This window comes from Globicephala melas, chromosome 2, assembly GCF_963455315.2.
Source record: "Globicephala melas chromosome 2, mGloMel1.2, whole genome shotgun sequence".
Lineage (NCBI taxonomy): Eukaryota > Metazoa > Chordata > Mammalia > Artiodactyla > Delphinidae > Globicephala > Globicephala melas.
The window spans coordinates 70,631,573-70,656,266 of record NC_083315.2 but is presented as its reverse complement, the minus strand read 5'-3'; the positions used below and the strand labels follow the sequence as shown (position 1 = coordinate 70,656,266).

Here is a 24,694-nt window from a genome sequence, read left to right as displayed (position 1 = left end):
TACAAGTTTGATTTTTTTAGATTCTACATATAATATACAGTACTTGTCTTTCTCTGTCTGGCTTATCTCACTTAGCATAAGGTGCTCAAGGTCCATCCATGATGTTGCACATAAATTTGTGTTGTTTTAAGCCACTAACTTTATGTAGTAATTTGTTAGAGCAACAACAGAAAATTAATACAATAATGAATACCCCTCTACCCACCGCGCAAATCTGTCAAATATAACACTCAATACTCCATCCCCACAATTTTTCACTATTAAAATAACGCTATAGTAAACATTCTTGTAGATAAGTCTTGGTGTCCATCCTTGATCATCCTTAGGATATTCCTAAAAAGGAATTGCTGAGTCAAAAGTTATGCACATTTTAAGATTTATAATATAAACTGCCAAATTACCCTCCGGAAAAGTCAAACCAATTTACAATCCAGATGTAAATGTCTGAGAATGCCCCTTTCTTCACAACCTTGACAATACTGGATATTAAGTTTTTCCCTGTCTCAGTCAATCCAAAAGAAGTAAATGGTATTTTGTCATAATATCATGTATTATGGAATAGTAAATGAAACTTTGCTGTAAGTCTTCCATGAAAATTGAGAGTAGTTGTTTGCAAGTGTCTGGACTTGTCACTGTCTTCCCCTAATTTGAGGGAGAACGTTGTGTTGTCAGCTCTCTTGTGAGCCAGATGCAGACATTTTAGAGACCCATACACATTCTCTTTCTCAAAAAATTATCTTACACTATCACTACAAATTACAAAAAAAAAAAAGCCTGTAATAACAAACAGGTGTGAAAGACTACGCTCATGGTAAACACTGAAAATGTTTAACTTTTGGAAAAGCTGACTATGCTGTCTTCTCATTTCCCCATAGAGCAGTAAAAATACTTCACCATCTACTAGAGTTTGGGAACTACTCTCTGGAAAGTCTCCAAACACATGCAGGGATAAGACTGAGTATTAAAGGAAATTCACTTTCCTGTAAGCTCTTTAATCTCTTCTTCCTACCTAAGATTTCAATTCTTTGCACATAACTATATCCTTTTCCATCCCTTTTTTTTTTTTTTTTTTGTGGTATGTGGGCCTCTCACTGTTGTGGCCTCTCCTGCTGCGGAGCACAGGCTCTGGACGTGCAGGCCCAGCGGCCATGGCTCACGGGCCCAGCCGCTCCGCGGCATGTGGGATCTTCCCAGACCAGGACACGAACCCATGTCCCCTGCATCAGCAGGTGGACCCTCAACCACTGCGCCACCGGGGAAGCCCCCATTTTTTATTGTAGTAAAATACACATAAAATTAACCATCGCAAAACATTTTTTATCATGTTTCACTGTTGTCTTCATTAATATTTTTCAAATGCTTATTGGCCATTAGCACTTCTAAAGTGAGATGATCATCTATTTCTTTATGTATCCTTCTAGATTAACGATATTAACCACTGGTCATAAATACTGCAAATATTTTCCCAACTTTTTTCCTATTAAATTTTGGCAATTTTTTAATCATAGAGGAATTTATATATATTTCAAATCTATAATTTTTTTCCTTTTTGCTATTGTGTTTAGACAGGCCTTGGCCCCCTTAGGATCAGCTAAATATTTGCCTATGCTTTCTTTTAATTCTTTTGTTGTAGTATTTATTCTTTAACTTTTTAATTAACCTGGAATTTTTTTTCTTGCCTTGCAGCTCAGCTTGCAGGATTTCAGTTCTCCAACCAGGGATTGAACGTGGGCCATGGAAGTGAAAGCCCAGAATCCTAAGCACTAGCCCACCACAGAACTCCCTAACCTGGAATTTATTTTGGCACTTGATGTGTAGTAGGTCTCAGAACAATTTCTAATCATCAGGCCTAGTTATTGCTTCAGTTACTTAACCAATGCCCAGTACAGTCACATTGTCAAAAGCCTTCAACTTCTGAGACACTGTAATAGTGTGAGAAATAAAACTCAAGGTCAAGAAGACCTGGACTCTATTTATAACTCTGCCTCCTCGTCCAAAGCTCAGTTTCTTGTAACATGTCCCCAGGCCCTTGCACTGATGGCAGATAAAGGGACATGCAGGCAGGTGCAGGGACACAGATACCCTTTGCCTTGGCAGCCTACTCTCAGGCCTGCACAAGGAGCTCCTGCCCGGCTTCCCAAAGGACTGAGAAGTGCCAGTTGAAATTCTGTGTGCTGGGGACTTCCCTGGTGGCGTAGTGGTTAAGAATCCGCCTGCCAACGCAGAGGACATGGGTTCGAGCCCTGGTCTGGGAAGATCCCACATGCCACAGAGCAACTAAGCCCGTGCGCCACAGCTACTGAGCCTGCACTCTAGAGCCCTCGAGCCACCACTACTGAGCCCATATGCCACAACTACTGAAGCCCACGCATCTAGAGCCCGTACTCCACAACAAGAGAAGCCACCGCAATGAGAAGCCGGCGCACCTTAACGAAGAGTAGCCCCCGCTCTCTGCAACCAGAGACTTTCCAGCTGTTCTATCTGGCCAGGTCTGAGAAGGTGCTGCTGAACCCTCCTTTTCAGCACTTCACCTTAAGTGTGCGGCCATTTCCACCCCCTTCCTCCTTTGCCAAACTTCAGACGCTGGGAAAACTCACAGGTGTTCAGGGTAAGCCAGGAACCCACTGATGCTAAACTTCAAACCGGCCAAAACCAGTTCTAAATAGGTCAGTTAGCCACTTTCCCCTAAGTTGGAGTTCCTCAGGCTTGTGCCCTTCTTTTCCCAGAAAGATGGTCAGAGGTTTAGTTTAGTCTTGATGTTTAAGAAATTCAGGGTGTGAGGTGGGGCCCTAAAGTTAACTTTTCTTACCCCTGCCTTTCTAAGTATTTTTCTGAGAAGCTCAAAGAAATCCACATTGTCAGGAAAACTTTAACAAGGCAGCATTCTTTTTCTCTTCCTTCTATTGTCCACCTGTTGGCAGGTTGCAAAGCATGTGTGGCTTATTCTCAACACATTCCTGAAAGCAGCAGCAACTTCTGAAACCCACCTCTTCTCTGCACATCAGCTCTCCAACAGGTTCACAAATATTATCCCCAGAGCTCTGCTGTTCGGGTTGCGATTCATCTGCCACTCATGAGGATCCTTGACACTTCAGGTAAGCTCCAGTCTTAAGGGGTAAGAGTCTCAGATGCAAACGCTGGTGTCATTTTCTTTATTTTCCATACCAACTTAATTTCTGACTGAGGCTGAGCCCCCATTGGGCTGGTACTATAGACCAAATGTTTGCGTCCCCCACAAAATTCATATGTTGAATCCTAACCCCCAATGTGATAGTATTGGAGGGTGGGGCCTTTGGGAGGTGATTAGGTCATTAGGATGGAGCCCTCATGTTGGAATTGTTGTCAAACCCAAGTTCGTGTGCCCGACACGCAGTGAGGCCAAACAAACTGAAATGCTGGAGTTGGGATGAGAGCAAAGAAAGGTTTATTGCTGGGCTGAGCAAGGAGAACAGGCCACTTGTGCTCAAAAGACCTGAACTCCTCAGTGGGTTTCAAGGAAGCATTTTTTTTTTTGGCGGTACGCGGGCCTCTCACTGTTGTGGCCTCTCCCGTTGCGGAGCGCAGGCTCCGGAAGCGCAGGCTCCGGAAGCGCAGGCTCAGCGGCCATGGCTCACGGAGCCCGCTCTGCGGCACGTGGGATCTTCCCAGACCCGGGCACGAACCCGTGTCCCCTGCATCGGCAGGCGCACTCTCAACCACTGCGCCACCAGGGAAGCCCCTCAAGGAAGCATTTTTAAAGGCAAGGTGAGGGAGGGGAGTCACAGGGTGTGTGAATCGAAGAGTTGTGGTTGATGGTGAGGTAACAGGGTGGGGTCACAGGGATCAACATTACCAGTCCTTAGGCTCCAGTAGGTCTGGGGGCTAAGTGCTTATGGTCATCAAATAGTTAACTTCTTCCATTTGGTGGCGATTTTAGCATCTGTAAAACAACTCAGGAAATGTGTATCAGATATTGTTATTCAGGTACTTCAGGGAGGAACTAAAAATTCTGTGACTGCCATATGGCTGTTTGACTGTTTAAATTCTTAGCAGTTCTCCTGGCCCAACTGCTAGTTTTGTCATTACATGTTCACATCCTTTCAATCATTAATTCTTGAGGCAGGCTTTTGTGACTCAGCGGAGGCCTGGGAGACTACAGCTTTTCTACAAACAAGAGGGCGGGGAGGACATTGAGTGGGTGAGGGGGGTCTGTTCTGGGAAGGCCCCATAGGGTCCTACTCCATTATAGAATTCATGCCCCAAAGAGGCCCCAGAGAGCTCCCTCACTCCTTCTGTCGTGTAAGGACACAGAAGTATGCCATCTGTAAACCAAGAAGCAGGCTCTCACTAGACACCAAGTCTGTTGATGCCTGGATCTTGGACTTCCCAGCCTCCAGAACTGTAAGAAATAAATGTCTAGTGTTTAAACTACCCAGTCCATAGTATTTTGTTATAGCAGCCCAAACAGACTAAGATAGCTGGCCTGGCGAACACTTCACCTCATTCTTGAGGATTGTGCTAAGTTTTCTGTATGTGTCCCCCACCAGGTCTGTGCCCATCCTTTGCCCTGCTCTATGCCCGGGAGGCTGACTTTGATGGGCCGTATCAGCTGGCTTCTCTTGCCCTCTGGTTTCTAGACCCCTTTTGAATGGGTCATCTGTGATCTGCCAGTACCCCCTGACAGGATATGCTCCCCTTTTAGTCTAGAAGGCTTTGCAGATGGGGTCCATCTGCTTCTCGGTTGTCAGTCTAACCAGGTCACTGCACAGATGTCTACTGTCCCTGTCTGTGGAACCCTTCAGGTTTGACAGGTCATGGCTCCTCCTATCTGTTGCTTTAGATGGATACGAGAATCTTAAGGTAGACGGCCTAGGTCTTGGCTATGCAGATCTTTGCCAGTTTGTGGACCAGCAGCATTGGGATCACCTAGGAACTTTTTGGAAATGCAGACTCTCAGGCCCCATCCAGACCTACTGAGTCAGAACCTACATTTTAACAAGATCCCCTGTGATCTGTGTGTATATCCCAGTGTGAGAAGCCCTGGCCACCACACAGCCACTCTCTCTGGAGTCTTCCTACCTCCCCCATGGGGCTGTGGGGAAGCCCGACCCAGATCCCTACTACTCCAGGGTAGCAAGTCAAGGCTATTTCTCTAGATTGGAGCAGGGAAGTTCCCCAGCTCTCCTGTTTCTCCAAGATACTTTGTTCACTCTGGCAAATTTCATTCTCTCTTATCATGTCAAGGAACCCTTTAAGTCAATGATACTCAAACTTGATTGCTCATTAGAATCACCGAAGGAGCACCCTAGGTCAATTAGAGTATTTGGGGGTGGAACCCAGGTGGCAGTGTTTTAAAAACTCCCCAGGTGATTCCAAGAGGAGCCAAGGTTGAGAGTTCTCTGGAGGGCTTAAAAATTTCAAAAGCAAAGTCCAGGAAGAACTCCAGGCTACTTTTGCTTAAAGGTAGAAAGCGGGAAAAATACAGAGAGAGAAACATCATTAATAATTCAGAACATCCAGGCTCAGTAGCCACGTGAGCTGTCCCAGCACCATCTTGCTGGTCTTGATCATCAGGTCTCTGGCTCTCATCATCTCATCTCTCTGGCTACTTGGTGCAAACCCTCTCATGATCTGCTCAAGTCTCCAGGGAAGAAAGTGAGCTCCTTGGAAGCCAGGTGCTCTCTCAAACTTCATTGTCTTCCCACAGCTCATAGTGAAGATGCTGAGGTCAGCGTAAATTTATGCAAATATAATCGCTCCCTTTTCCGAACTCCTGCAATGCTTATTGCCAGCGTTAATTGTTTCTCAATGACCACCGCTGTCTTGTCTGCTTTTCCTTTTTAGTCTCTCGTACTGCAAATTCACTTTCCTTATGTGTATGTGTCTCTGTCTTCTCTTCCCTAAAAGCCCATAGGCTTCTCAAAATCAGGATTTGGTCTTATCTCCCCCATGCCTACTACAGTGCTTAGTAAGCACAGAACTCTGTCCATTGAGTGACATACTCAGCAGAACTGACTTGTGGTCACTCTCTGAGGACTGTTTCCCTCCGGGTTTATCTAGAACCCTTTTTTCTGGTCATAACTTTACTAGGTTCTTTTTTTTATTATTATTGAAGTATAGTTGATTTACAATGTTGTGTTAATTTCTACTGTACAGCAAAGCGATTCAGTTATACATATATACCCGCTCTTTTTCCTATTTTTTCTATTATGGCTTATCACAGAATATTGAATATAGTTCCCTGTGTTATACAGTAGGAACTAGGTTCTTCTTAATGCATGCCTTTGGTCTTTCCTCTGCCTTGACTTGGTGTGATGAAAACATCAAAAGACAACCTAATTCCTGCTAAGCCTCCATTAACTTGTTTCTAAAATTGGGAAAATAATTCTATGTCATTGTAGGGTTAATGAGATATTACAGGGAGCTCTGCCCTTGGAATGTACGTAGAAGCAAAATAAATGAAAATCATTCTGATTTTCCATTAGATAAAAGCTGCTTAAAAGGCTAATAGGTCAAAGGGCTCAAAGTATTAAGAAGAATGGTGCTCTATTTATTCACATTAAAAAACTGATTCAACTATGTATGGAATGTCTGCTGTATACAAAGCAGTAGGCAATGTAAATCCTGTTTTCTAGGATCACAGAAACTTTTTAACTCTAATAGCCACTTAACCACTTGAAGTTGTTTCCCCATCTGTAAAATGAAAATATTTATACCCATCACATAAGGTTAGATGAAGATAAAATGAGAGAATGCTTGTAAGGTACATAGTATACTGCGAGTGCTCAATAAATGCCGACTATAATTCCTGGAGCTTGTTGATGATAAAGAAACCAGTTGGCCCTGGGAATCTTGGGCTGATGGTGATTTCCCTCATAACAACGCATACAATGCAAAGTTTTTACAATAGCTCTGCCTTAAGGAAGATTACGAATATGTTCCATCTGCGGAAAAAACTTGCTGGAGTCTTACCTTTGAATCAAAAGCTGAGAGATTGTTCTTTCAAAATCCAATAGGTGGCACAAGGAGTACTGGCCAGCAGAGAGCTTTATCTTCCCACTTCCAGAGGGCCTTCATCTTGGACATGTCTTCCTAGTCTGTCACATGGTCACTCCATAAGTAGCTGTGCATAACAGACTCTTCAAATATACAGACCATGGCTATTATGGGGTTTCCTTAAAGAAAAAAGAGATGTGGTCTAGAAAGCAGTTGAGAATGAGTCCAGTTTTTCCCAAATACTTTCCCCTAAATATTCCACTCATCTGAAACTAGTTAATTACACTAAACTACTTAAATTCCAAATTGCCCTTATATGAAAGTTAAATACCGTTGTCTATAAATGTATTTCTTATAGAGACACATGGTCCAAAAATCTAGTAGAAGGTCTGTCATCATTATTAACAGTGCCAGCTCTGTCATCACTGGGTGGTGTGGATGCTAAAGCAGTGGGCACTGGTCGATGAGCTGGGGGAAGATGGTCTGCCGTATTTGCTAATTTCTGTAGGTGTTTCCACCATGGCGAGTTTCAAACGCTAAGATGCAGTCCCTTACACAGAGCAGGGAAGAGATGAGCACAATATCCTGATCAGGTAATGCCAAAGTCTTATTTTAGAAATATTTCCATTATCATCAGAAGTGCTAATAAAATACCCATATTGACGATTTGGGGCTTTCTTTTCTCTTTCCTCTGATCAAAAAGCAGAGAGTGGGAATGAAAAATGGGAGGAAGAATGGACTACTAGACTCACCCAAACCGAATGATTAGCCTTAAGTAAACAAGGGGTGACCTACTTGATCATTTTACCCACCTGAGCTCGACACATAACAGAGTCAAAACTCTATAAGGTGTAGCTCTCTGACTTGCTATTAAAGAGGTAATATATTAAATACAGAATTTCAGGTTAGGAAGGGACGATTCACCCCAATTTTAGACAGCTTTAATTGCTCCTTTATATCATGTCAAAATCTGCTTACTTCTATGTACAATAGCCAGGACATGGAAGCAACCTAAGTGTCCATTGACAGATGAATGGATAAAGAAGATGTGGCACATATATACAGTGGAATGTTACTCAGCCATAAAAAGAAACGAAATTGAGTTGTTCATAGTGAGGCGGATGGACCTAGAGTCTGTCATACAGAGTGAAGTAAGTCAGAAAGAGAAAAACAAATACCGTATGCTAACACATATACATGGAATCTAAAAAAATAAATGGTTCTTATGAACCTAGGGAAAGGACAGGAATAAAGACACAGATGTAGAGAATGGACTTGAGGACAAGGGGAGGGGGAAGGGTAAGCTGGGACGAAGTGAGAGAGTAGCATTGACATATATACACTACCAAATGTAAAATAGATAGCTAGTGGGAAGCAGCTGCATGGCACAGGGAGATCAGCTCGGTGCTCTGCGACCACCTAGAGGGGTGGGATAAGGTGGGTAGGAGGGAGACGCAGAGGGAGGGGATATGGGGATATACATATGCATATAGCTGATTCACTTTGTTATACAGCAGAAACTAACACAACATTGTAAAGCAATTATACTCCAATGAAGATGTTAAAAAGAAAAAATCTGCTTGCTTTTAACTTAAATTCACTTATTGAGGTTCTGGCCTAGCGAAAGAACATAGAAAATACATGTCATTCATTTTCCAAATGACAACCCAGAGCTAATTGAGGATGGGGTTTCATTTCCTCTTTGGATTTACTTCTCCAGGGTGAATATCATAGGCTCCTACAAACAGTATTTGCTGTTTCTCGTCACCCTTTTCATGTTTCTCTGGACATGCTCCAATTTGCCCATATCCCTCTTAAACTAGGCCCAAGGACTGAACACATGTCCTGCTCAGAATAACAAGGAACCACTATCCATCTTGTTCTTATCATCACCTGTGTATCTGTACAGCCCAAAATCGCATAAGTTTTTTGACAATGCAATGGCATCACACTCTTGATTTACATAAAATTATAACTGACTAAAATCTTAACATCTTTTTAACTTATTAATCCTCATATCCCTTATGCTATAATTACATTTTAAGAAATCTAAGTCCAGTGAATATACTAAAAACCATTGAATTGTACCCTTTAAATCAGTGGGTTGAATGATATGTGGATATCTCAATAAAGCTGTTAGAAATATAAGTTCAAGAAAGAAAGACAGATGTGTTTTATTAAATGCTAAATTTGGTGGGGACTTTCCTGGCAGTCCAGTGGTGAAGACTCCACGCCTCCAATGCAGGGGATGCAGGTTTGATGCCTGGTCGGGGAACTAAGATCCCACATGCTGCGCGGTGCAGGCCCTGCCCCCCACCAAAAAAAGCTAAATTTGGTATTTTATAAAATAACTGCTATATTTTGACAGGCACATTATCTCATAATATAATTCTTTCAACAATACCTTGTACCTTTGAGTCCTACAGGCATTAGGGAACAGGTGCAAGTGGAGGAGCAAGGATTTGAACCCAGGTCTGCTCGGGATGCCCATGTTCATGTCATGCTCATTCCACCATGCCACCCCGCCTCCCTGTCACCTTGCTGTGTGCAAGGCTTTGTGATTGGTGCCCAGCTGAAATCAGTGGAGGAGGTCTGCCAGGCAGGCAGAGCTGCAGGACCACATGGGTCCTGAGAGGAGTAACAGGTGACATGATAATTGAGAGAGATTCAGTGTTAGAAAGACCTAGAAGGTAGCAAAAGGTAGGTGTCCCATACGTGGAGCAAATATGATTATTGGCAGTGGTGAAAGTGGGGGTGGGGGAATGGGAGAAACAGTGGGAGTGACCTAGACAGTGTGGGCAGTGTGGGACAGACAGGACAAGTGACAGCAAGCTCCCAGCTCGGTCTGCCTTTCAGGGGTGTTACCTGGAGAAAATAGACGTAAGCAAGTTAGAGTCCTGATTTTGAAGAGACCAGGGTTCTGGTCAGGTTATGGAGGCAGGAGCTAAAGCCTGAGGAATCGAGAACTCAGGCTCTACAACAGGGAATTAGAAGAGGGACTCGATGCCTGGTTGAAGGCAAAAGCCCAGAGGCCAGAACCAGGGCATTTGATCAGAGCAGGACAAGTTACAGGATATCCTAACTTTGTCCCCTGCACTACTGAAACAGGGCCTTAAAGCCTTCAGCTAGAGACAGGATTGGGCCCTGAATCTGGGGGAGGGCCAAAGCTATAGATGAATGTCAAGTGGCACAGTGATGGGGACTGATAGCTCCTTAGAAGAGACCAGTGCCTATCGCGTTGTGTTTTGCTTTGTTTCCTGCAACATGCATGACCAATGACAGCTGTAGGTACACGTACCCCTTTAAAAATATTCAGGGTTAGACGCAATTATGGGTGTGCCATCTATAATGCCAGCTGCTTCCTACTACACAAAAAAGCATTTCAGGAAGTGACTAGGAGAGAACACTGTTTTGGAATAACTATGAATCTGTTCTATTCAGTTTTATCATCAGCAAAAATTACTTGTATGCATGTCTGATTTTGGCAGGCCAGTGTGATGGGATCCCCCTGGGTGGGCATCCCCATGTGGACCCCGCCTGGTGTGGCCTCTCTCTCAGTGCCAGCTCACTCACTCAGCCAAGGCTCCTTGGGTTTCACGTAACAGATACAGTTCAAGGTTGCCTGAGCTAAAACAGAGAGTGGACTGGACATGGGCCAGAGCCGGAAGGGCAGCTGGGCCTCAAGGGGGTTAGAACAAAGCCCTGAGAGGCCCATGGGAACGCAGACAGCTATTCTCTTGCCACCTCCCCTTTTCTCCCAGGGGCGACCTGGTTTCTCATCTCTACTTCTCCCTGACGCTTTTAGTCATCTTTTGCTACATTCCAGTTTTTTCTGCCTCCCAGAGTACATCGTGAAAATGGCCATGCCAGCCCTTTATTGTATGCTGTCCTAGATCTAGGCCAATAGTGACTGACCAGAAGGGTTGTGTCCGCATTCCAGACGTCCTGCAGACAGAATCTCAGCTTGGGTCAGGAGCGTCTCCTCCAATCAGCCGTAGGCACTTGGGGTGGTAGTGACTCCTGGGGCCCACCCCTGTGGAAGTGGATGCACAGAAGCTCTTTAAAAAGGAGGCACAGACTGAACTAAGACCCCCTAAGGTGCCTACTCCCTCCAAACTGTTGTCAAGGCAGCCAGTGGCTCTAAGTCCTCCCGTTCAGGCTGCCTCACTGTAGCTCTGCCTTCAAACACTGAACAGTACCTAAACATAGTTTGTTAAGTGAAAAGGCCTTCATCATGAACTTCATTGATGATGAATGTCTGCAACAAAAACTTTTGTTTTCAAATCTAGGGACCACACATTAAGGGGAGAAACCAGTTTAAACAAAAGACCCACCAAGGACATTGGAAATGAGCCTGTTTACAAGGATCCACATCGCCTAACAATATATTTTACAACCAACAGAATTACTGAGGCATATGTACAAGAAGTTAATTTGCAAAGTGCCTTTTTAAACAGCCCTCAAATTATGTCTGAATGAAAGCTATCTTATTCATACTTCTCTAGGTATCCAAAGAATAAAACCTGAAATCAAAGACTAGAAGCAGAAAATCTGGAGGTTCTGACTTACATGGGCTCCTGCTTCAGATTAATAAGGTAACATTAATGGAACCATGGGGCAGGTTACTAAATCTGAAGGCTGTACTCTTAGGCTCTGAGAGCAACCGAGACTCCTTCCCCTATAATCTCTACCAATGATGATGAGGAGGAGGATGAGGAGGATGGTATTATCTGAGCACTGATTTTGTGCCAGGCACTGTGCTAAACACTTTGCATAGATTATCACATTTAATCTTTATAATTTCTCTATGAGATAGATTAGGGGTCCCCAACCCTGTTAGGAACCGGGCCTCACAGCAGGAGGTGAGCGGCGGGCAAGTGAGCAAAGCTTCATCTGTATTTACAGCCGCTCCCCATCGCTCGCATTACCGCCTGAGCTCCGCCGCCTGTCAGATCAGCAGCGGCATTAGATTCTCATAGGAGCGCGAACCCTACTGTGAACTGCGCATGTGAGGGATCTAGGCTGCGCGCTCCTTATGAGAATCTAATGCCTGGTGATCCGAGGTGGAGCTGAGGCGGTGATGCTAGCGCTGGGGAGTGGCTGCAAATACAGATTATCATTAGCAGACAGGTTTGACTGCACAGAGACCACAATAAATCAACTGCTTGTAGACTCATATCAAACCCCTATCAGTGAGTGGCAAGTGAAAACACGCTCAGGGCTCCCACTGATTCTGCATTATGGTGAGTTGTATAATTACTTCATTATATATTACAATGTAATAATAATAGAAATAAAGTACACAATAAATGGAATGTGGTTGAATCATCCCGAAACCTTTTCCCCACCCTCCGCTCCACATCCCACTCTGTGGAAAAATTGTCTTCCATGAAACCGGTCCCTGGTGCCAAAAAGGTTGGGGACTGCTGGGATAGATAGTATTATTTTCCCCACTTTACAGATGAAGAAACTAAGGCACCATGCTAGTTAAGGTCTCATGAATGGTAATTTGCAGAACAAGCATATAAGCCCAAGTCTGGCTGAAGCTGAAGACCTTAACCAATATAAAATACTTAGATCGTCCAACAAGAAATTTTTGTGAAAAGTTGAAAAGGAAGCTCCCTAATGGACAGTGGGAGTTCCTATCATTTTTTATCTCACGAGGAGTTTTCATTTTCAATGCATCTGAACAAGTTCTTGGGGGTTTTGTTTTTGTTTTTGTCTCCTATAAGGAAGGCACTAATGTCAAGGGTAATGCAAAAATGATTACGACCCTCTTGGGTTTCTCAAGGAGCTCAAGGTCATCTAATCCTTAACAAGAGGCGGTACAGAATAGTTAGAACGCTGAATATGGTGTCTCATTCCAGTAACATCCTAGCTCTAGGAGATGAAGGGAAGGAATGATCATGTCTACTAAGTATATAAAAGTTACGATTTGCTGCTGTTAGCTGAATCATGTCAGGGGACAGAAATCCCGTTAGCCAAAGTAATCAACAATTCTCAGCAGGACCAGTACAACTTCTGGTTAATCATGTACCCGTGTCTTTAAGTGAACTGTGGGTTGTGATCCTTATGAATAAGACACAAGACTAAAGGAAGGAATGGATCCTAGACAGGACTGATCCTTGTGGCCTGTTCTCAGTAAACACTGTCCCTGAAGAAAACACCACTGCTGTGAGCTGTCAGCCAGCAAACCGAGGCAGGGACAACAGGGAGAAAGGCAGGGGAGATCTTTGGAAAGAACTCTCCCCTCAGCGTGACACTTTCAATCTCAAGGATCTTTCCAGAACAGTCCCAGGAATAAATGGGTACACCTGTTCTTTGTATTTTGATTGCAGAAACCAGTCCATCATCTGCCGCCAGCTGGACCCAGTGGATCTCAGTGCTGCCTGCCATCAGAAATCTAAACCATGCACCGATTGCTTGCTCTGTGCTCCACTTCCACGACCCAACCCTGAACCCAACACACGACCCAAACACACAGGCAAGCCCAGCTGTGTTTTTCTGCACCCCTGAAGTCTGCAGCGGTCTGTGATCAGGACGTAAAGTCTTATCGATGGCAGTGGAAAGCAGGATGCACTCCAGATTTTGGATAAAATAGCTCCAATGCTCCTTTTCATTTATATATGACTTTACATGACAAAGCCCATCACATTCATCATTAATTAAGCCCACCGCTTGGTGCCCTCTGAGGCAGGGCTGAAATAGTCTGCTCATTTTACAGCTGACAAAACAGATAGCAAGGCTTAGGGGTTTGCTGAAGTGAAGTGGTGTTCAACCGAGGAAGGCTGCCCCAATTCCCTTTCTAGTTCATTCTTTTTTGGCCTGGAAGAGGCCTTCAAAGTGCCCAGCTCTTAACTCCAAACAGCTTAAGGAAGTCAGCTGGGAAGAGTTGCTTGGCAGGGGAATGGCAGCTGTCACAACCAGAGCACAGTGTGGGGCTTGAATTCTTTGAAAACAGCCAAGTCATATTTCTCTGGCTCTCAGTGGATGTTAAACACACATGCACATAAGGTTTCTCCTGCCAGGCCAGAGAGCAGGCCAGGAAATGTGGGCAGTTGTAGCAATGTCACATTTGACCTGGTGGAAAGCCGCCTACCCACTACCCACACTTCACCCGTCTCTTACCAGATCCTTTATATTAAAATTTTAAATGAACTCAGAATTGAACCTATTCTAAGAGCAGGCCTAGTCCCATATTTGTGGCATGTGGGGAACAGGAAAAATGGTGGCCCACAAATCATGTGTCTAAATATAAAAAAATTATAGCTGAAGCTAACAAGTTAGCCTTGACAGGCCAGTTAGCCTTTCCTACCTTGACAGATATATGTTTATAATGACCTATAAAATCAGTTTGATTGATGCAAAACTCCTCAGAGCTCCACACCAGAATGTGGTGGTTCCAGGAAAGCACTTCTGGCCTGATGTCATTTCCCACTCGCAGGCCTGGCCCATATCATAAAGGGCCTTATATACACACGACGATGATCCCACCCCACATACGTCCAAGCTCCTGCCACTTCGGCACCCCCTCACAGCCACCGCTTTGGGCCTGTGGTACCACACCAATGGCACGGTCTCCCTTTGGAAGGGTAGATCAGGAAAAGAGGTTCATACCAGTCCTGGAAGCAGGGACTTTGGCAGGGAATTCTGGACCTAAAAGCAGAGCAAGGATCTGAGTGAATAAATCACTTGGCCTGTGGATTCCTCACCCAGTGAAGAGGAATGACCAGAAGAGAGCAACAGTAGAGCTGTCTAAAGAGTGGGCCCCACGGAGGGGCCTCTTGCCAAGACCTAAGAGCAAATGCTATCCGGCCAAATAATAAATCAGCCAAAAGTGTGAGTTAATACTGGAGACGGCACAAATCTGGATACCATAAATAATTTCACTTCAGCTACAAGGCACAGAGGCATGAGCGATTTCAAGTGTTATGTCTGCTGCCTCCCACAAATAACTTACTCTGGGCAGTAGGCGTGGTCTCCAGTAGGTGTAAAGGCCAGAAACCAAATGAATAAGCTCTGTAATTAAATATTTTACTCAAGAGGCTGAGCTCCCATAAAAAAAGCAGATACCAAAGCTCTAGGTGGTGACCCTAGGTTGGGTACCCCTACTATTGCCTCCCCAAAATGGACCAAGTGGGTAGAAGGAGAGATTCCCCGGGCCCCTGGGCGTGTGCTGCATTGGTCTTTGTGGAGAGGTCCTTGGGTCAGCTGAGGTTTCGAGGGGCCGTGGGACAAAACAGACCCCTCTGTCCACATCGCTTCCCTTAGAGTCAGAGCCATGATCCCAGTCCTGGGGCTTGAAATGCAAAGAGGTTAACATTACAAGCTCCCGTATTAACTCATCGATCAACTTTGTTTAAATTAATGATTTACAACATTTAATTTTAAGGGAACCATGTCCACATCTAAAAAGTATTTTTATCATCAAATTCTCAAGGCAAAAGATGTAAATAAGGAAATGTGTAAGATGTATATTTTGATGCTAATTTGTGGCTGTGCTGTATGTCAATGGTAACAGCATTGAATTCTGGATTCTTTTTTTTTTCTTTTATTTACTTTTGGCTGTGTTGGGTTTTCGTTTCTGTGCGCGGGCTTTCTCTAGTTGCGGCGAGCGAGGGCTACTCTTCATCGTGGTGCGCAGGCTTCTCATTGTCGTGGCTTCTCTTGTTGCGGAGCACAGGCTCTAGACGCGCAGGCTCAGTAGTTGTGCCTCACGGGCTTAGTTGCTTCGCGGCATGTGGGATCTTTCCAGACCAGGGTTCGAACCCATGTTCCCTGCATTGGCAGGCAGATTCTTAACCACTGCGCCACCAGGGAAGCCCTGGATTCTTGATTCAAAGGCTTTAGTCCAACCTTTTCTGACAGCACTATTCCTAATATATGAAGGACATATTTCCTTAATGATCTTTCGATGGTGGTTATATAAATTAATACATTAATTTGTTTTTCTTTTAAAATGGAGATAAAAATAGAGCCCAAATCAGAATAAAAGAGTCAATTCACACCATCACATAGTGGTCACATCTGTGGAGTGGACAGACAGATCCTCTTCCTGCCCCTACAGCCTTCTCCCCGACAGATCCACTATCTGTTCAGACAGACCCATTCTGTATAGCCAGGGACAATCTGTGTGCCTATACTGACCCCATTTCTGGTTGTCACTTGATAACATGGCCTATCTACTTTTGTGTTGCCACCCACACAAGTATCCAACTTCCTGAAGGCATGCCCTCAGCCTCCCCACCACAGTTCAAGTTTCCACATTATCTGATCCATCCTCCTCACCCATCCAGTTCAGGTGAATTGTATGTCCAAAGAAGGTGATGTGATGCTGTCAATAAGACCTTGCTGGAATGGTACAGTCCTGTCATTGAATGAGAAGAATGACTCTCAGACAATGCTGATGGCTGCTAGTAATACCTGATGTCACTGATATCGAGGAATGTAACCTTTCATTTATCTAGAATAGTTAGGGAACAGGGAGTTCTAATATACTGGATAATCGCTTAACTATAGACTACCAGTTTTGAAAGAAAAATAAACTAATTTGGAAAGAACTATAAATAACACAACAGCACATTCCTGGCAGATCATAATTTTACCTGGCATTGTAATTATTTACGAGTGTGCTCCACCTCCCCTGCAAGGCCATCAGCTTCTCTCCTTTTTTTTGGCCCCGCTGTGTGGCATGCGGGATCTTAGTTCCCCAACCAGGGATCGAACCTGCACCCCCTGCATTGAGTGCAGAGTCTTAACCACTGGACCACCAGGGAAGTCCCACCACCGGCTTCTTTTTTTTTTTTTTCTTAACCATCCTTATTGGAGTATAATTGCTTTACAATGTTGTGTTAGTTTCTGCTGTATAACAAAGTGAATCAGGTACATGCATACATATATCCCCATACCCCCTCCCTCTTGCACTTCCCTCCCACCCTCCCTATCCCACCCCTCTAGGTGATCACAAAGCACCGACTAGCTATCTATTTTACATTTGGTAGTGTATATATATCAATGCTACTCTCTCACTTCGTCCCAGCTTACCCTTCCCCCTCCCAGTGTCCTCAAGTTCATTCTCTACGTCTGTGTCTTTATTCCTGTCCTGCCCATAGGTTCATCAGAACCTTTTTTTTTTAGATTCCATATATATGTGTTAGCATACGGTATTTGTTTTTCTCTTTCTGACTTACTTCACTTCGTATGACAGACTCTAGGTCTGTCCACCTCACTACAAATAACTCAATTTCATTTCTTTTTATGGCTGAGTAATATTCCATTGTATATACGTGCCACATCTTCTTTATCCATTCATCTGTCGACCACCATTGGCTTCTGAAGAGATGGTCTGGATCAGTTTCATCTTTATTACCCTTATAGTACCTGGAGAGTTGCTTTATATATTGTAGGTGCTAAAAAATTTTTTTATTAAATGAAAATATAGTTGACCCTTGAACAATGTGGGGGCTTGGGGTGCCTACCCCACACGGTCAGAAATCTGCATATAACTTTTCACTCCCCCGAAACATACTGCTAAAAGCCTACTGTTGACTGGAAGCCTTACTGATGACATAAACAGTCCATTAATATATATTTTGTATGCTATATGTAATGTATACTCTTCTTATAATGAAGTAAGCTACAGAAGAGAAAATTTTATTAAGAAAATCATAAAGTAGAAAAAAATTTACAGTACTATACTAATTGATACTGTATGTTTATGTTGTCTGTTTACAAGATGAATCTTCTGTCAGTATCTACATCAATATTGTCTTATATGATACAAAACACTGTAGATGTTATCCAGATAACTAACACTATTACCCAAAAACTGGGTTCACCTCTTGGTGGGTGTTGAGCCAAAAGACACAACCAAGCCAAAGAGCAGGAGAAGGAAGGACTTAAGCAAGTAAGGAGCACACTGGGGATCTTCCCCAAAGAAGTGTCTCCACTTAAGCTAAAGGTACATGCATATTTATGTAGGGGCTTGAGCAGAGGAGAATTCAGCATAGAATTGGGCAAAGGTCGACAGAGTCCAAGCTTTAGTTGATTGAAGTCACAAGGGTCAGAAAAGGTCAACATCATCATCCTTTACGTTCTGGTTGATCTGGTGATTGACTGCTTCAGGCTCATCTTTACCACTGAAATAGAACTGGAAGCCTTTACAGCTGATTTGCTATCTTTGCTATTGTTACTTCTCTTGCCTGGTAACAGTCATTTGTTCCTGCTTCTTTTGTTCCCTTAAGATTATTAATTACTGAGATCTGTTTGAGGATAAGCACTGTGGCCAGGCTTAGATCACAAAATGACTTAGGCCAAAAGTGGCTTCTCTTTGTCAAGAAAGCCATGCCTGGTTCTCTTTCTCTGGGGACCCTCTACCCAATCTGCTTACAAAATCCCCCCTTGAGATATTTCACTCTTCAGTCCTGAGGGGTACTGGACTGAAGGTAAGTCTTCTGTAATTGCTTCCTGCTGAGAATGGATGTTTTAGTCTTCCTAGTTAGAGGAGTGAAAATCTCTTGCTGCTAGAGCTAGGTAGGTTTTGGGGTCCACCAAAGTAGTGTCTGAACCTTGCTTGAATAGCATTATTCTAGCAGGTGTAGAAGAGGCACAGTGGGAGAGACAGTTAACAGCAACTTTGCAACATCATTAGCACAGACTTGAGTAAGAGCCCCCTAAACCAAACCATTTTTCTAATATTTTCCCTAAACTGGGAAGGGGATCATTCAGAGACGAGATTTGGTTTTTCATGTGCATCATAAGTTGAGTTATATTAGAAGACTTATCAGGTATTAAAAACAGCATTTGGTATATATTATAGCATAAGTTCCTCCTTGAGAGGCTGTTAAAATATCAAGGGCCATGCAGTTTTGTAGGACCGCTTTTTCATCATAGAAACTTTTTTTTTTTTTTTTTTTTTTGTGGTACGCAGGCCTCTCACTGTTGTGGCCTCTCCCATTGCAGAGCACAGGCTCTGGACGTGCAGGCTCAGCGGCCATGGCTCACGGGCCCAGCCGCTTCGCGGCATGTGGGATCTTCCCGGACCGGGGCACGAACCCGCGTCCCCTGCATCAGCAGGCGGACTCTCAACCACTGCGCCACCAGGGAAGCCCCACAGAAACTTCTGAGTTCATTAGACTGACAGCCTGATTACTGTTGTTAAGGCTTGCTGGATAAATTTTGTTAAAGCCTCTATGTGAGTGATGATGACGTCCTCTGTCTGTTTGATTTCTTTCTTCTTCTTTTTTTTTTGGCCACACCATGCAGCTTGCAGGATCTTAGTTCCTTGACCAGGGATTGAACCCCAGGCCCACTGCAGTGAAAGCTGAAAGCACCAAGTCCTAACCACTGGACCACCGGGGAATTCCCCTCTATGTTTGATTTCTAAAAGCATCCTCTCCTCAATGGCCAAAGCAGATGTACAATGCATGTTCTACAGGCCACAAAACAGGCCATTCTGGTCAGTAAAGTTTAAGTTAAACCATGTATAAGCCAGCATGACTTGCCCATATCTCAATATGAAGATTTTTTTCATCATTTCCCCTCTTGATTGAAAGTCTTTCAATAGACAAAAATATTTGTCCCTTGATGCCAGGGTGGTTGATGCCTGCCCTGGGTTCATCATGTCCCTTGGTGCTAAGCCTCCTTTTTGTTAATATATAGATATTCTTCTAGTTATCCACATTGGGAGAAGTTAATCAATATTGTGAACAGGCTCAGAGGTATGTTAATGGGGAAACATTTTGTAGGTTATATATACATTTATCCATTATACCAGATTGTAACACAAACATTGTACATGTGCTTATAGCAGTAGACTTAAAGCAAGCAATGATACATGTCATGAGTAGTTACACTCTGTGATAACTTCACTAGATAATTTTCTTTTCCTCCTGAACATCAGGGCAAACATATGGCTAACACAATAACATTCAATTTTGATAGGGCCTTGACATGGGGCATCTGATCTTCTTCTAAAGATACATTGTTGTGATAAGCTTCAGAAACAAACTTAGAGTGTCTTTTTAGCAATTCATTTAAAATTTACAATTATGTAATGTAACAATAAGTAGCTATCTGGGAGGTGAGTCTCAGGCAGTAAATACAGACCTCAATTAACAAAACTTGATTTTAGTATCCACTGAAACATAATTTTTCTCTACAATTACCCTCATTTTTAGCAAATATAGCCAAATTAAGACTAATTTGCAAAATAAGTCTGATTAATTGATTACTTAGGCTCTTCTAAGTTGGCTCGGCTGGAGCTTTTCATAAGGAATCTCAATTGAACTTTTGAAAGGTCTCTTAAAGCCAGGAAAGCCATGCCATGGGCCTGTCACAGATTTCACATGAAATATCTATAGATTTGAGTGAATTCCGCCCTTTTCAAGGTCCCCCAAATACCTTGAGGTTCCTGTACCTTTTAGGTGGTGGCCTTCTTTATTTACCTGATAATGCTGCTGGGAACTTAAGAATTTCTAATTTTTGGAGGGATCAGGTAGAAAGAAAAAGACAAATGTTCCTGTTTTACTTCCAAAGGTATAATTTACCAAATTGCTGTTAGTCATAATTAGCTTGAGCGGAAGGGTTTCTTTATATCTGGAAAACACAGATTAAAGCCAGTAACATTTTAGACAAAAACAATAAAAATTATAACCATATTCATTAGTTCACTCAATAGCTAATCCTTTTTGTTAACAGTTTTATGAAGCCATCAGGTTTTCATTAAGATTTTTAATTTCTTACCCAGTTCAGTGGTATGATCAGAAATTTATCAGAGACCTATACTTATCAAAACATCCTTCCTAAGAATCTTCTTGAAGATGAAGCACTTTCGCAGAACATCAGAGTAGAACAATAACTGTCTGTAAATGACAAGACTTAAAAAGGCGTGATTGGGCTTCCCTGGTGGCGCAGTGGTTGAGAGTCCGCCTGCCGATGCAGGGGACACGGGTTCGTGCCCCGGTCCGGGAAGATCCCACCTGCCGCTGAGCGGCTGGGCCCGTGAGCCATGGCCGCTGAGCCTGCGCGTCTGGAGCCTGTGCTCTGCAATGGGAGAGGCCACAACAGTGAGAGGCCTGCATACCGCAAAAAAAAAAAAAAAAGGCGTGATTAACACCTGATTACAATGTAATGGACAAAGAATGTTGGTTACTGCTGTGACATACAACATTTTAAGATAATACCTAGAATTACGACAGATAACATTATATACCAGGACATATCCAAATTTTATATAATTTCTAGAGTGTCTATATTAATAATATATTAATAACATTTATCCCTACAGTATAACCTGAGAAAGCTTGTCACTCATTTGACAGTGCTTCCCATGTAATTTAACATACCAAATAATCCTAGTTAATTTAATATCTCTCTCTGAGGTGCTTCAGGGGTCCTCTGAAGCATCATAGTTAGCTGGAGGTCAAAAGAACTTCAGTTAGAATTTGATATTTGGGGGACTTCCCTGGTGGTCCACTGGTTAAGACTTTGCACTTCCACTGCAGGGGGCACAGGTTCAGTCCCTGGTTGGGGAACTAAGATCTCATAAACTGTGTGGCATGGCCAAAATTTTTTTTAAAAAGAATATGATATTTGGGAATTTTGTCAAAAATATCAAAAGGTGGGGTGGAGTCAAGATGGAATACTAGGAGGATGCAGAATTTGCATCTCCTCACAACTAGGGCACCTACCAGGCACCGGTGGGGGACCACAGACACCTAAGGGGACAGGAGGAACCTCCAGCGACCGGGTAGTACATGGGGTGTGAGGGGAGTGAAGGTGGGGGGAGAAGTGGAGGTGGGATGGGACTGGCGCCCCTGAGGGGTGGCTGGGGGAGGGGAAGGGATCCCACGCCCAAAGGGGGAAATTGGGGGACCACTGGGAGGGCAGAGGATCAAAAGGGAACGTGGCCACACTTCCCCTGCCCACTTGGGCCCCCAGGAGCCTGCTGAGAGCTGGGGCCTGATCCTCTGCCCACCGAGGCCCCCTCCTGCTGCGGGTCCTGAGGGAGTGGGAGGGAGGGAAGGGGGAACAAAAGTAAAGGCCGGACCTCCTGGACCGGCATCCCTGAGGGGCAGCTGGGGGAGGGAAGGAATTCCTACAGCCAGCGGGACCTACCCACGGTTAGGGGTCCAGTGACGACGGGGGAGACCCTGGGTGAGATGATGGGTGAGGGGTGCAAAGGACTGGAAGGGAACGTGGCCAGTGCTTTCCCTGTCCACTTAGGAATCACACCACGTGCTCCTGGGCCGAATGCTCTGCCCTCGGAGTCTCCCTCCTGCTGCACAGAGTCCAGGCCCCGCCCCTACACCCCCACCCAGGGCCCCATCTCTACACTCGGAGACATATGCGCACTCCAACTGCGCTAAGCGTGAAACCCACCCACACAGCCTCACTCAGGGCCCTACTGCCAAACTCCGGAACCCCACACTCCAGAAGACCTCCTTTCCACGTGCTGCCTCTCCCCTTCTGCGCAGGTCCTAAGCAGAGGCCCTGCCCCACATTCAAACGTCACCCCGCCACCTGCTTAAGTCCCGCCTCACCCTAAACCCCGCCCCTGCCTAAGTTCCACCCCCCCATCCCCGCCTAAACTCCACCCCCATAGCCAAGGCTTTTTTTTTTTCTTTTCTTTTTTCCTTTTTTAGATTGGATTTTGTTTTACCTTGTTGATTCATTGTTGTTGATTCTTTTATATTTTTATTTTTCCTAATCTTTTATTTTTCTGATTTTATTTTATTCTTTATACTTTATTAGTGATCCCTCCTTTTGGTTTGTTCTTCCCCCTCCCCCCTTTTCTGTTTTCTTTTTTCTGTTGTGGTTTTATTTTACCTTGTTGCAGTTGTTTCAATTATAGTTTTATTTTTCCTAATTATTTTTTATCTTTCTAATATTTTGTTTTTTATTCTTTGATATTGTACTGCTCCTTTTTTTCTTTGTTCCTTTTTTTTTAACTGTGCCATGAAGCTTGTGGGATCTTGGTTCCCAAGCCTGAGGTCAGGATTGTCTGACAACCCCTCAGAGTCCAAGCTAACCTGGCCAGACTATCACCCAAAAACTGGGTTTGCCTCTTGGAGGGTGTCAGGTCAAAAGCCACAACAAAACCAAAGACCAGGAGAAGGAAGGATTTATTACTTGGAGCAAGGAGAACACTGAGGTTCTTTCCCAAAGCAGTATCTTCCTGAACAGCAAAATTAGGGAATTTTTAAGCTAAGCATACATGCATATTCATGAATGGGCTTAGGTGGTAGGTAGAGTCCAAGCTTTAGATGATTGAAGTCATGAGGGTCAGAAAAAGTCAACCCTATCATCCTTTAGATTCCAGTTGATCTGGTGGTTGAGCACCTGAGGGGGCATTTAAATTTTGCAAAATAGCTCAAGATGGTGCTTCAGGCTAGCCTTTACCATTGAAATAGAACTGGGAGTCTTTACAATTTGTTATCTTTGCTATTGTTACTTCTTTTGCCTAAGTTTGTCCTTTTGTTCTCTTAAGATCATTATTACTGAGACCTGTTCAAGGACAAGTACTGTTGCCAGGCTCAGATAACAAAATGGCTTAGGCCAAAAATGGCTTCTCTTATGTCAAGAAAGCCATGCCTGGTTCTCTTTCAACAGGGATCCCCTACCCTATCTGCTTACTGGACAAGATTAACTGCACAGTTCTTGAGTCATTCCTCCTCCCCTGTTGAGATGGGGACAGAAGCTGATTTGTTGGGTGAATGCCACTCACTTCTTCAAAGGGACACTTCAGATCAAGATGTCTGGAGTAGCCTCTGAGTCTGATAAGTGAGCTGAGGTGCATGGACCTGACAACTCAGGCACCAAGAGGGATTCTCCTATGCCCTTGCCTGCAGGACCCCAGCAACATAGAGCTGGGAGAACCCAAAGGGGCTAGGCGAGATGTCCCTGCGTGGTTGCCAAAATTTTTACCAAAAAACTGTATTGACCTCTTGGTGGGGGTCAAGCCAACAGATACAGCCAAGCCAAAGATCAGGAGAAGGAAGGATTTGTTACTTGCAGCAAGTAAGGAGAACACTGGGGATCTTTCCCAAAGCAGTGTCTCCCTGAACAGCAAAATTGGCAAAGTTTTTGTTGTTGTTGTTTTTTGTTTGTTTTAATATTTATTTATTTTGGCTGTATCGGGTCTTAGTTGCAGCATGCGGGATCTTTGCTGTGGCATGCAGGATCTTTCGTTGCAGCATGCAGGCTCCTCACTGAGGCACGTGGGCTTCTCTCTAGTTGTGGTGTGCGGGCTCTAGAGCATGCAGGCTTAGTTGCCCTGCAGCATACGGGAATCTTACTTCCCTGACCAAGGATCAAACCTGCATCCCCTGCATTGGAAGGCAGATTCTTAACCACTGGACCACCAGGAAAGTCCCAAAATTGGTGACGTTTTAAGCTGAGGGTACATGCATATTCATTCATGAAGGGGCTTGAGCAGAGAATTCAGCATACAGTTGGGGATTGACAGAGTCCAAGCTTTAGTTGATTGAAGTCACCAGGGTCAGAAAAGGTCAACAGCATCATCCCTTAGGTTTCAGTTGATCTGCTGGTTGAGTGCTCCAGGGAGGTTTAAATTCTACAAAACAGCCCAAGAAAGTGCTTCAGGCTAATCTTTACCATTGAAGCAGAACTGGGAGTCTTTACAACTGATATATTACCTTTGCTATTGTTACTTCTCTTGCCTGATAACAGTCATTTGCTCCTGCATTCTTTTGTTCCC

The 24,694-nt window shown here is 44.0% G+C and overlaps 1 protein-coding gene and 1 long non-coding RNA gene across 3 annotated transcripts in view; both read left to right on the top strand.

Moving 5' to 3' along the window:
• LACTB (lactamase beta) overlaps nt 1–2,090 on the top strand; it is a 33,866-nt gene extending 31,776 nt beyond the window's left edge. The window contains exons 9-10 of one of the 2 annotated variants that reach the window (XR_011377242.1): nt 876–982; nt 1,687–2,090. The gene's annotated coding sequence lies outside the window, so the exon portion shown is untranslated. The remainder of the gene's footprint in view (nt 1–875; nt 983–1,686) is intronic. The other variant, XR_011377241.1, reaches the window with a different exon arrangement.
• Nucleotides 2,091–2,255: 165 nt separating this feature from the next.
• Nucleotides 2,256–15,394, top strand: LOC115864828 (uncharacterized). The gene is made up of 4 exons (XR_004044158.3): nt 2,256–2,608; nt 2,922–3,095; nt 11,481–11,570; nt 13,314–15,394. It is a non-coding gene; the product is annotated as an uncharacterized lncRNA (long non-coding RNA).
• Nucleotides 15,395–24,694: the final 9,300 nt, after the last annotated feature.